Here is a 14,163-nt window from a genome sequence, read left to right as displayed (position 1 = left end):
TTCTTGAGGCCCTCAAACTGCCAACTCTTCCCCCTGCTTGGAACTAAGCCCAACCCTCCCGCCCCCAGCTTTGCGGGGTAACTCTCCGTTATCAACTCAGACGTCCTTCCACCCACCCACCCCCCACTTCTTTTCGTCACTGGGTCAATAAATATTTATTGAGCACCTACTATGTGCCAGGACTGTAGTAGGTGGTAGGTAAGACAGGGTAAAGTCCACGTCCTCATGAAGGGGAGATAGACAATGAACTAAAAAGAGATTAAAAACAAAACAAAACAAAACAACCCAAGGCAATTACAGACTGTATTATATAAGGGAAAATTATAAGAGGAAGTAAGCGGGGAAGGTTGCTTTCCAGAAAGGCCTCTCCAAGGAGACGCTTCTGTTTGAAATAACAATTTATTTGAATAGGCACATGGTACAAAATTCAGGCAGTATACATCACCCAGCCAAAGAGGCCCCTGTGTTGCCAGTTTCCTGGGGGGCGGGTGACGTTTGTGGCAACGTCTGAATCATGAGAAACAGCAGCTGTTTGAATGTGCGGGAGAAGAGGAGTCAGGCAGAGGGAAGGGCTAGAGCAAAGGCCCTGAGGCAGGAGCCGCAAGACTGGAGAGAGGGAGAAAGGAGAGCCGAGGTGATCAGGGCCCATGGAGGGCCGGAGGGCCGTGGGATGTCACTCTGCAGCAGGGGTATAACTCTCGAGTTAGGGGTAAGGTAGGGGTGAGGTCTTCTGATTTGTATTTTATAAACACACCACGGAGAGTGGATTTAGGGGTCCGAGTGGGACAGGGAGACGGGCGAGGTGGTGACTATGGTGAAGAGCAGGCCAGGGCGGCCGAGGAGGGCCGTGAGAAGGGGCGGGTTTGGGTGGTTTGGGAGGCAGGGCGGAGACCAGTGAGGGTCCCCGGCCCTGTGCCCCTGTGACTTGCCGCTGTTGGTAGTTGTGTCTTTGTGATTATTGGATGAACGTTACACCCTGTAACCTGGCACAGAGTGGGCGCCTGGACTTGTTTGCTGAAGAGGTGACTAAAGATGAAAAGGCCCTTTGTAAACGGAGACACGCCCTTCGAGAAGTGGCTGCGGTGGCTCCTGGCCTCCCCCCCGCCCCCAGGAGCGGTCACTCCCCTGCCACCCATCCCCGCGGTGAGTCACCCCCAAACCCATCCTGCCATGTGGGGCCTGCTTCTCAGAGGCAGAATTTTAGAACCTTAAAGTTCTCACATTCTAAATTTTAGCCATGAAACCCTTTTCCCATGAAAGCCTGATAGATAAAATGTATAGAAAGTTCTTTTTTTTTAATAACTTCAAATACCTGAGAACTTGGGTAAACGAGGTGAACAAAACAGACAGGCTTCTCAACATAGATATTCTTTTTTTTTTTTTTTTTTTAAAGATTTTATTTATTTATTTGACAGAGAGAGACACAGCGAGAGAGGGAACACAAGCAGGGGGAGTGGGAGAGGGTGAAGCAGGCCTCCCGTGGAGCTGGGAGCCCGATGCGGGGCTCGATCCCAGGACCCTGGGATCATGACCTGAGCCGAAGGCAGACGCTTAACGACTGAGCCACCCAGGCGCCCCTCAACATAGATATTCTTATACGAAGAAATCATCGAGAAAAACAGAAGCTGTTTTATCAAACACCTCAGTTTCAGATCAGGGCATACCCAACAATTGCTTGATTTGCATCTATCCATCAAAGCGCCATCGGTCACCTCCTGCAGGGAAACCAGCCTCCAAAATCCAATTATTTCAGTATCTGCTTTCCTTCACATCCAAACGTAATCCTGCTTCATCCAGAGAAATATTTCCAAATGGCAACAATCTGTGTGTATGTGTGCTTTGAAGGTTTTATATAATTTTAAAAATATACACTTTAAAAATGCACAAAGCCTAAGTGGACAGCTCAATAATCATCTGGCCTGCTAGGGTAACCCACCATCTCAGTCTGCCCAAGACCGAGGGGATTTTCGGAACACAGGACTTTCACTGCTAAAACTGGTAAAGTCCCAGGCAAAGACAGATGAATTGGTCACTTTAAGCCTGCCTGACCGTTATATCTCACTGTAACTTAACTTATTTTTGTTGAATTATAGATTTGATTTTAAAATAGTATTTGAATCACGTATTGTGGAGCTCCTAAAGCATCCCTTATGATATAGTTTCTGCAAACCACTAATCTTGCCTACATTTTGCCCATTTCACAGATGCCCAGAGAAGCAAAGGAGCCCCCTCTTCATGTCAGAGCTTCTCTCTAGCCCCCACCTTGATGATTCTCCATCACTTCCTCCAGATAGCTGATGGATACTGTTTCTTTTGTGCTCACCAGGCACTGAGTAACATACTAAGTGCTTTCTCTTAATTTTATTCTGACAGTAATCCTAGGAGGTGGGTTCTATTATGATACCCATTTAAGAGATGAGACACCCTCTTGCCTTCTTGCTTTCTGTCCTACCTACCCACCCATATCTCCGGGACTATCATTCATTCATTCCTCATTCATTCTGTATGTATTTGCCTAACTGTGGTTTCCCTGAAATTTCTGTCACAGGGGGAAAACAAAAACAAAATCGAAAAACCCCACCCAGGGTCCCTGGGTCTTGTTTAGTCACTGAGTCTAGACCTTGTCTGCTGTAGCCTCTTTTAAGACATTGTGGAAGGATTATTTGATTCAGTCAGCAAATGTCTCCTACCACTGGGGCTATGTGGTGAATGACACGGAGACCCTGCCCTCAAGGACTCGAGTCTGGTGAGGGACCAAGCTCCCCAGATTCTCTCCCCACTGTACAGGGGTAGCTTGAAGACAAAGATTGGGTCTCTTCCTCTCTTTGCCATTAAGAGCAAACCAACGGCCGGCCTGTCGAGTAGGTCACAGTGCAGTGAGGGCAGTGGGTGTCCAGAACCCCCAGCCGGGAACTCTCAGGCTCCAAGCAGGGAGCGGTTAACATCTCAAGGGTGTATATCAGGGTTTCTCAACTCGGCACCATTAATATTGGGGGCCAAACAATTCTCTGTTGTGGGGGGCTGTCCTGTGCACTGTAGGATGTTTAGCAGCATCCCTGGTCTCCACCCACTAGAGGCCAATAGTAACACCCCCACACTAGCAATGACAGCCAAAGACGTCTCCAGACATTGCCAACTGTCCCCCGAGGGGCGAAATTATTCCAGATAGGAACCCCCAGCTTAACTGAAGCAAAGTTAACGAAGGAAGTATTTACAGAGGTGTGGGCAGGCTAAGGAAAACTTTAAGGAATATCGAGGCACCAAGGGACTAGAAACAGCGGGGAGCTGTTATCACCCCAAAGGCTTGAAGGGGAGAGAGAGGGAACAGTGTTGGTGCTCCCGGGGAGAGCCCAAACTGTGGAAGCAAGGCCAAGACAAGAGTGCAGGTCTTGGAGAAATGTAACCCCCGTGAAGATGAAGGCAAAACCGGCAGGTGATGGGTCACATCAACACCCCCACTTCTTTCTCATCCTGCCCTTTCATCTACCACCGACTCCTCCCTCTGCCGGGATCCAGTGAGAAGTCGGAAGGCGTGGGTGCCTCCCGGGGCACGGAATGCAGCAGATGAGGGCATGCGGAGGTGGTGGGCAAATGGAAGATAACCATCGTGGGGAGGTGGCAGCAGGCCCCAGACACTGGGCATCTGAGCTCAGGCTTGTAACTTGTGCAGTTTTCCGGGTGGGGCAGACCGGGAAAGGGCATTTCCACCAGAGGGAACAGCACGTACAAAGGCACGGAGTTACAAAAGAGCCTGGCTCACTTAATTGTTTATTTAATTATGATTGTTTGTTTGATTGATTAACTCTGATCTATGCGCACTGGGTGAAAATAAAACATTCAAATGGTACAAAAGGGCATAAAAGGAAAAGTAGGTCTTCCTCCCACCCCTGACCCCAGCTACCCAGCTCACTCCCCAGAGGCCACCTTTCTCTCCAGTCTCTTATCGCCTTCGAGAAAGAGTCAAGGCAAATGCTAGCTGGGAAATGTATAAACTCCTAATTTGACCTAATTTCACTGTTTGTGGAACCCCTACTGTGTGCAAAGAAATGGACCAGGAGTTCGGGCTTTGGACTCTAAGCTCAACCCTTCACCAAACACCGTGTGGTTTCCCATTCCCACTTCCTCGAAGCAAGGAGTGAGTCTCCAAGGATCCTGCCAGCCCTGTGGGGTTTGCCCACAGTTGTGTTGTTCAACTGATGTTTTGTGGATGAAACTGAATGAAAGCTGAACCACTGGCAAGAAGCACATTGTAACACAGGGGCCTAGGGTGTGGTTCCAGAGACCCCATGTGGTTGTTTTGGGGAGACAAGTGAGGTTTCTGTCACCAAAGACCTGCTGTTGTTTGTGTCAAGAGAACAGTTGCCTAAGAAGGGAATACTGTAGTATGGCCTCGAGGGTGGGCTGGGTTGGAAGCAGGTTGAGTGGTGCTTGGCCTGGCTCAGACCTGCCCAAGGAAGACCAGATCCTGCTTGACTACCCCCCCGCTGGTGTCTGCGGCCCTGGAGGTGGGGCAGGAGTTTAGGACCGGAAAGAGGCGCTGGGAGGGCCAGCAGGCTACAGATATGGGGAGTCCCACAGCCAACTGGTACACCAGCAAATAACCAAATCTGGGAACCAGATGCCCAGCCAGATGCCCAACCAGAAGCCCAGAAGCCAGAGCAATGCAGGTGACCAGGAGCAGATGAAAACAGGGCTCTTCCTTACCTCTGTTCTTCCATTCTGATCTCTCTTGTTCTCTCCAGACCCACTTCTTTCCTGGCAATGCCTGTATGTCAAGCACTTAGGGCAAGCATGCCTCCCACGGACCAAATGCCTGCTTCGTGCAGGTGCGGACCACACACCAGCTCTCACTCCCCTGGCTGCTCGGCAAGGAAGGTGTTGGTGATCCCCACTTTGCAAACAGGGAAAGCAGGCTCAAAAGGGGGGGGGATGCGGGGCAGTGTGAGGTCAGGGATTATCAATGTATAGTGATATCAACAGGCATTTCAGGACAAATAATTATGGAGTGTTGAGCACAGAATCCAAGAATCAGAGAAATCATGAAGTCCAGGAGTCCCAGACTCCCTAATTCACCCCCCCCATCCTTTCACCACATCATGGATAAAACAGCTCTCTCTGGCCCATCTCTCATCTGTTTAGGCCTCTTCTTCTCTCACCTGGGGTCTTGTTCCAGCCTTCTCTCTGGTCTCTCCTCTTTCCAAACTTGCACACAGCAGCCGAGGCAACTTTCCAAACTCTAGGCACTCTATGCCACTCTTCCCCTTAAAACCCTTCACTGGCTCCCCTTTTGCCCTCAGGATAAAGTTCAAACTCCTTAACATGGTTTACTAGGTCCTCTGTCACCTGGCCATAGTCTCTTGCTATTCTGCTGCTCTCTAGCACCCCTCCACCAGCTCTACACCAACGCATACCGACCTCATCTTACCAAATATCCACTCTTTTTCCCTCTTCCTAACCCCTGGACCTTTGCACTTGCTGTTCCCGCCGCTTGGATCACAGTGTGCACCAGCGCCCCCTTCTCTGGTTGGAATCCTCCCTCTCTCTTCCTGTCTCCTCTGGGAAGGCATTTCTGTTCACACCCCTCTCAAGCAGGCTGGGTTGGTGCCTCCTTCTCCACTTCTACCCTTGCCCCCAGTTCCTGTGCCCCCCCACATGACTGCTCACTATGCAATTATCACATTTGCCCATGGGCTTACCCCATCGGCCACATGAGCTACAGGAGGGCAGAAACAGGGGTCAGCTTTTCTCTACTGAACCCTTAGCTCCTGGCACTGTGCCTGCAGAGAAGAGTCGCTGAACGAAGATATGTATCGTTAAATAAATCATAATATATGAGAATCACAGAATCACAAAATCTGAGAATCATGGGATTTGGCGAAACAAAACCCTGAAATCTCAGAATCATATAATCATCAATTTAGGGAGTGTTAGAAATACAAACTGAGAATCCCCAAAACAGGACCTCAAGGTTGGAAGAATTCTTATACAGGTAACTTGTCCAAGGAGTGTTAGTGGATTAGGAAAGTCTCAGTTGTGCTCTTCTATATATTTAATTTATGTTTTTACATATATTTATATAATATTACATTCGTGTCTTTCAAATGTTCACTTTTATAATGTATCGTTCTATAATATGTATTAAGCACTAAACTTACTGATTGGCCAATATTTGTTAAGCACATACTATGTACAGACACTGTGCTAGGAACTGTATCTTATCTATGGAGATACAACAAATTATCATGATTTAAAGAAAATGCATTATCGCACAGTTTTTGTATGGTAGGACTTCGGTAGTGGCTGGCTGGATAGTCTGGCTTAGAGTCTTTCATGAGGTTGCAGTCAGAGTGTCCGCCAGGGCCGTGGTCACCCGAAGGCTTGACTGTGGCTGGAAGATCCACTGTCAAGTTGGCTCATCCACATGACGAGCCGTTGACAGGAGGCCTCAGGCCCTCTCCCGGGTGGACTTCACCACAAGGCTGCTTGATGTCCTTACAACACGGCCGCCGGCTTTCTCAGAGCAAGTGATCCAAGTGGACAAAATGGAAGTCACAATGTCTTTTTTAACCAGGCCTTGAAAGTCACACTCCTGGAGCACCTGGGTGGCTCAGTCATTGAGCATCTGCATCCGGCTCGGGTCATGATCCCAGGGTCCTGGGATCGAGCCCCGCATCGGGCTCCTTGCTCAGTGGGAAGCCTGCTTCTCCCTCTCCCACTCCCCCTGCTTGTGTTCCTGCTCTTGCTATCTCTCTCTCTGTCAAATAAATAAAATCTTAAATAAAAAAAAAAAAAGTCACATTCCTTCATTTCCACAGTATCCTGGGGATTACACAGGGCAGTCCTAGTCAGTTTGGGAGAGGACCTCACAATGTGTGAGTATCAGGAAGTGGGGCTCATTGAGGGCCATCTTGGAGGCTGGTTACCACAACAGTGTTGAATAAAACTGACAAAGTCCCTGCTCTTAGAGTTAACAGTCTAGGGGGAAAGGTAGAGGAAGATAATAAATCAATATATAAATAAATAGATACTTGCAGATAATTGTAAGCACAATGAAAGAAATCACGCAAGACAATAAATTAAAGTAGGGGTCAACAAAGGATAGTCATTGGCCAAATCTGGCCTGCTGCCTGCTTTTGTAAATAAAGTTTTATTGGGACTCAGTCACGCCCATTCACTTAGGTATCATTTATGGCTGCTTTCATGCTGTAACAGAAGATTTAGGCAGTTGCAGCAGAGACCATATAGCCTGCAAAGCCTTGTATATTTAGCTAAGTTGGTCAGGGAAGGTCTTTTCAAGAGGTGACATTTGAACAGAGACCTGAATGGTTAGAAGGAAGCAGCCATGGGAAGAGCTGGGAAAAGAGTGAGTGTTCCGGAAAAGGGGGACATCAAGGTAAATCCTGTGAAATGAGAACAGGTTTGGTGTGTTGAGGAACAGGGAGGAGGCCAAGGGGGCTGCAGTGGAATGACCGAGGGGCAGAGTGGTAGGAGATGATTTTGGAGAAGTGGTCAGAGCCATGTCATATAGAGTCTGGGGGCCCCAGTAAAGGGTTTGAATTTTGTTCTAGGGACGGTGGGAAGCCATTGGAGGGTTTTAAGAGGGAGAGGTAGGATCTGGTAGGGATGGGAGAGATGCCTGGTGTAGTTTGGCCCCATCCTCTGAGCAAGACAGTGCTTCTGCTGCCCCTCTAAGCACAGCTGTCCCAGAACTTGCTGGTATTAACGAGACCCAGGTAAAGACATTTTGCATTATTTTGCTATGTGTTCGGGACTCAGCAATCCTTCTTGTCATAATGTCCTTTCTTTTGACCCACTTTGAGTGCCTTACTCTCCCCTCTGCCTGCCTCTCCTGGATCTCGGAGATGTGAGAAGTTGGCAAGAACACTGGATTTTGGGGCGCCTGGGTGGCTCAGTTGTTAAGCGTCTGCCTTCGGCTCAGGTCATGATCCCAGGGTCCTGGGATCGAGCCCCGCAACGGGCTCCCTGCTCGGCAGGAAGCCTGCTTCTCCCTCTCCCACTCCCCCTGCTGGTGTTCCTTCTCTCTCTCTCTGTCAAGTAAATAAATAAAATCTTAAAAAAAGAAAAGAAAAGAAAAGAAAAGAACACTGGATTTTGAGCCTTGGATTCCAGACTCTTTCCTGACACGGACTTGTGTATGACCTTGAGAGAGTCAGGTTTCCTCATCTGTAAAATGAGGTGAGAGCCCAGTCTGCTTGGAGCCAGACCCGGTGATTAGAAGTGGGGTTGTACTGGGCACGTATAGCACAGTCCTAGGGAAAGCCCGAAGGTGTGGGCCGTGGGCTCGGCCAGGCTGGCGTTGCTGACTTGGGTGATGGGTCACAGGGGTGATTGGTCCATTGGGCAGAGGGCTCCCTGAAAACTGTCTCCTGCTTGAATTTTGAACAACAGGGCAGCTTGCTGCCTCCCAGAGCCCCCTGGGATGGCAGGCTGGAGTTGTTTGGCTGGGGAGAAGACCTTGGAGGGAGAAGGGAAAGTCAACGTCCATGTCCAAGGCAGCCTTGGGTATCAGAAAGAGCACACGATCTGTTGTCAGGATCCTGGCTCCAGCACTGAGTTGCCCTATGCCCTGTGTTCTCAGTTTTCTCATCTATGAAACGAGTAGAGTCTAACCTGAGATGCTTCAGCTGTAAGAAGCACTAGCATTGAGTGTAACCGCTAAGAAAGAAAACTGCCAGCCGATCTGACTACCAGTGATCGCAGGACGCCATTGACTCAGAGACCCATCGTACCTTCAGAGATAGAAGGTAAAAAAAAGGTGCTTCATAGAAATATATCACAATAACTGCTTTAAATTAATTAAACCGGGTTTAATGAACCTCCTGGGGTTTAGGTGAGGCCAGAACGTAGTAAGTGTGTGATGGGCCCTGACCACAGGCCCTGCGTGCCTGGCTCAGCAGTAGCTGTCCGTTGGCATTGCTCAACTGTCCCTTGACTCTCCAGGCCCTGGGCATCGCCCTCGCAGGGTTGCTCAGGTTTATGGCAACAACTGCCCCTACCAGACGTGATCTCAAGCTATAAAGGCTTTTATAGTCTCACTCTCCACCCCCCCACGATAAGCCTGGGAGCCCTTCCCAAGGCCGGGGAGCAATTTCAGAGCCATGGGGGTGGGGGCGGGGCCGGGCATTACACAAGTGGGGAAATGGAACAAGTTTTATGGCCCCAACTTCTCTAAAAATACCGTGTTCTCGTATCCTCAGTGTGAACCTGCGGGTGAAACCTCCAGCACCTGGAGCTCAGTGATATTGACTTGTTCAGTCATTCATTCAACAAACAGAGAATCGGTTGCACGGCACACCAGTACAGACCTCCTGATTTTGCCACTATGACACGGTGATGTCACCTGCCTCGCAGCCTCACTGGGGTGGTTACACCAGGCGAGCGTGTCTGCGAGCACTTAGCACATAGTAGGCCTGCAACGGATGTGGCTAGAATCCCTTTCCCTCACCATCGACTTCCATCCCATCTGTTCTTTGTGCCTCTTCTCCTTGCAGCCTGGACGATGGCGTGGTCCAGGGTGAGGTCCTCACCTGCATCGCTGCTGGCTACGCTCCCGCTTTAAATGAGTTCCATCAACTACTTGGCTTTTTTTTTTTTCATTTTTTATATTAAGGTATACATTTCCATATTCTAAAACTTAACTCCCTTTAATGTACGTACAGTTCTGCAAGTTTGGGCAAGTAACGGCCATGTAACCACCACCAGAGTCAAGATACAGAACGTTTCCATGACCCAAGCCCTGTCCGCTAGGCCCCTTTGTATTGAACCCTCCATCCCTGCCCCTGCCCCTGGCAACCACAGTACCTGACCCTAGAATTTTGTCTTTTCCAGAATATCATATAGATGGAATCCTATTGCGTGTAGCTTTGGGGTCTAACATCTCACACTCAGAATGATGCCTTTGAGATCCAGTTTGCTCAGATCGGCAGTTTGCTCCTTGTTCTTGCTGAGCAATATTCCCACTTGGCTTTTAAATTATATCTTGGACATCTTCTCTCCAGCCCAACTTTGCCCTGAGCTCTGGGCTTGTATAACCAATGATTTCTTGGATGTTTCATGGGCATCTCAAACCAAACATCCCCAATAGAACTCTGCTTTCAAACCCAGATCTACAGCCTCCAAATCTATGGTTTCCAAGATCTATAGCCCCCAAATCTATAGTTCCCCAAATCTACAGATGCTCAAATCTACAACTCCCTAAATCTATTATTCCCCCAAATCTACAGCCCCTGAAATGTATAGGCCCCAAATCTAGAGCTCCCCAAATCTACAGCCCCCCTCAAATCTGTGGCTCCTCAAATCTACAACTCCCCAAATCTTAGACCCCCAAATCTGTAGCCCCCAACTCTACAGCTACCCAAATCAGCAGCTCCCCCAAATCTGCAGCCCCCCAGTCTTCCTCATTTCAATAACCAGGACCACGGGTCCCCCAGCTACCTCCCTTCTTTCCTTCACACATCCCACCCATTAACAACCTCTTGGCAGCACCACTTCCCCGAATCCCAATCTGGCCATCTTGCCCCTTCCACCACCTGTATTCATCTTCAGTGCCCCGTAACACATTATTCCAGACTTAGTGGCTTGAAACAATAGTCATATCTCAGTGTCCAGTCAGAAGTCGGGGCATGGTGTGACGGGGTCCTCTGTCTGCGGTCTTACAAGATTGCCTCCCTACCTGGGCTGGGCTGCGTCCCTACCTGAAGGCTCCGGGGAAGAATCCACTTCCAGGCTCATTCAGGTTGTTGCCTGGATTTGGTTCCTCATGGCTGTAGGATTGAGATCACCGTTTCCCAGCTGGCTGTCAGCTGGGGGTCGCTCTCCGTCTCTAGAGTCTGCCTGCATTCCCTGCCATGGGGCCTCTTCCATCTTCAAGGCGGGCATGGAGACTCTCCCCTCCCTCGAATCCTCTCATGCTTCTCATTTCATTTGCCAGGAAGAGAGCAGCTCCTGTGAAGGGCTCGGCTGTTTAGGGCAGGCCCACCAAGGATGATCTCCCCATCACAAAATCACCTTGGGATTGGTTTCCATGACCCAAGGGCTTGGTTGGGACCTTCATTACCTCTGCAGAACCCTTCACAGCAGCACCCAGATTAGTGTCTGATTGAATAATTGAGAGATGGTGTGTATAGACCAGGGGGCAGGAGTCTTGGGGTCCCCTTCGAATGCTGCCTACGCCCCCCCTTGTCCCAGCTATCATCCTCTCTTCCCTGGACCACTGCACACACCACCTCTGGGCTTTGCTGCTCCTACTCCTGTTCCATGTTGTCTGTTCTCCACCCAGCAGAGAGTGACCTTTTAAGAGCAGAGATTGCATCACCTCCCTATTTAAAAACTTCGAAGAGCTTCCCATTGTACCTAAAATAAAATCTGAGATCTTTCTCATGGCCTGGAAGGCCCCGCCTGGCCCTGCCCCTCCCCCACTCAGACTTCCTCTCGTCTCCAGCCACACTGACCTTCTTGCTCATCCTGTAGTGCTCAGCTGCGTCCCACCTGAGTTTTATGCCCGCAGTCCCTCCACCTGGTGGGCCTTCCCCACCCGTCCCGAGCTCTGCGCGGCTGGCCCCTTCTCCTCCTCCGGATCTCGGTCCGGATCCCCCCTTCAGCCTGATGCAATCCCATCCCCAGTCCTTTCAAATTACCCTGTTTTGTGATCTCTTTTATACTCACACTTTCACGTTACCTTGTTTTACTTTTAAAGAATTTGGCTCTTTCTCTGACAGTCTGACACTCGACTCTCCGAAATCACCTTCATCTATTTATTCACTGAAACACTGTCTGCCTGCTCCCCCCAGAAAGGTAACTTCACCTGCTCACCTGCGCACAGCACCCACTCACTGTGTGTTGAGTGAGGGAACGCATGGATGTGCGATGTTTTGGACTGATGCCCTCCCCTCCATCTCTGCCACCACCATCTGTCACCTGGGCACGCCCATCTTCACCGCTCTCCCTGCTCACATTTGCACCTCCTCCAGAGTGTCCTCCATGAAGCTGCCAGAATGATCCTTTAAAAATACACATCTTGGGGGTGCCTGGGTGGCTCAGTTGGTTAAGCGTCCAACTCTTGATTTCTGCTCCGGTCATGATCTCAGGGCTGTGGGACTGAGCCCCACGTTGGGCTCCGCACTGGGGGTAAAGTCTGCTTGTCCCTCTCCCTCTGCTCCTCCTCTCCCGCCCCCCCCCACCCCGCTCTCTCTCTCTCAAATATATAAATAAATAAAATCTTCTAAAAATATACAGATCTGGCCACAGCCTTGCCCTGATTGCAAATCTCCAGTGGTTTCCTGTTTCCCCAAAAGAAATTCCATTTGCCCAGCGTTTGAGGTCCTTACCACCTGGCGGGGATGAGTCACGATAGCACGCTTCCAGGTGTGGGATGAGGACCCCAGTGGCATGCTGAGTGATTTTAGGGATACACAGGGACAACATTAGGTGGCGTGTGCAATGATTGTGGGGTGGGAAACTGGTCCCTGTCCTTCCTCCCACCCACAGGTTGCGCTTCCTGCTGCTTGCCCTGACTTCTAGCTCCACTCTCTCTCCTCAAACTTGAGTGCACTTCTGTCTTTTCTCTGCCTTCCTATCCCCTGAATCCTTCTCCTGCAAGAGCACACCATCCCTTTCCTGACCACAGCAATCACCCCCTCAAACTACCATCTCACTGCCTGTCTCTTTCACTCCTTTGGCTCTTAATATTCAACTGCTTTGTTTTTTCCCACTACAAAGGAAAATGGTAAGGTCCGAGAAGGAGACACCTTGTGATACTGCTTCATCATAACCCCCAGGATTCTTTGGCATGAGGCTTTGCCCGTTGACTGTTTCTGTGCCCACCATCCAGTGACCCAGTCATCGACATCCTCCTCGATCATGGCGGCCCCTGGTGTCAGACAAGTGGCAGTTTGAATCTCAGCTGTCACATCAGTTACGGACCTTGGGCAAGTCCCTTCCTCATTTATAAAATAGAACAACAAGGTGCCCAACTCAAGGGGGTTATCATGAGGATCAAATTCTGTCCAGCAAAGTCTGGCAAAGAGGAAGAAGTCAAATGTTGTCCTTGGAATCAGGATTTGGTTTTTAGTTGCACTATCATCAAACAGCTGTTTGGGATCCTGGGATTCTGGTCTCTTAGATCACATCTTGGAATTTACATATGACATTCCAATTCGAGAAATGTAGATCAAAGGTGATCTGGGTTCTGTGAAAGAGGAAGTAGGGCATCCCCACCAATTTGGGGTGATGGGTCAATCACACTGCATGGAATTCTCTATGGATCCTCATGCAGCCTATCACCTCCACTTCTCATCCCCACTCTGAGCAATGGGGTGCCATTTAGAATAATGGGATAAAAAGCTTTGAGCATCATGGCTTTGGAAGCCACCTTTGTAGGTGGGGGAGGGGTAGTTCCCAGTTCTCAGTGAGGCTACAGGGGTTGGTAGAAGCAGCATGGATTCAAGTTCTGGCTCAATGGCTCCCTAGCTATGCGCCTTAGGACAAGTTCCTTCGCCTCTCTGAATCTTGGTTTCATCCACTCTAACCTGGGGATGATGGGATCTGCTGTTTGTCACCCAAGCTGATGTTGTTTTGCAACTGAAATGGAAATCAAACTGGAAGCTCTGGCCGCCCACGCTGAGATCTGAGATAAACTGGGGCAAAGGGCTGATGAGGTGGAAGAGCCAAGGCCAGAGGGATTTATGGCAGCCCAGGGTTTATGGTTTTGATATGGATTTATTAAGCCGGGTCTAGGACTGCAGTAGCCTCCTCTGGCCCCCAGCCCCCACGTCCATGCTGGTAGCCGCATGGACAAGGCTTGTGTTGCAACGCAAGGCAAAATATTTCCTGGAGCTCAGGAGGGGAGGGAAGGGACAGGGGGAAGCAGGAGTGGCCTCGGGGATCTGCAGGCAGTTAACGGGTGCCCTTGAGGCTGGAGAACTTGATGATTAGCTTCTCATTAGAAAGGGTCTGGATGGAGGGTTCACACTGAGCCCCTGGTGGTGGGCACCTCATACCCAAAAGCTCTTACAGATACTCTGGTCTCATTCATTTTAATCCTGACAACACTCCCAGAGGAAGGCACCATTCCCAGTTTACAGATGAGGCTCAGAGAAGTGGAGTTACACTGATCGGTGACTCCCAGGCCAGAACCGTTGTCAC

The sequence above is a fragment of the Halichoerus grypus genome, chromosome 10, assembly GCF_964656455.1.
Source record: "Halichoerus grypus chromosome 10, mHalGry1.hap1.1, whole genome shotgun sequence".
NCBI lineage: Eukaryota > Metazoa > Chordata > Mammalia > Carnivora > Phocidae > Halichoerus > Halichoerus grypus.
Note: the sequence above shows the minus strand (reverse complement) of the source record.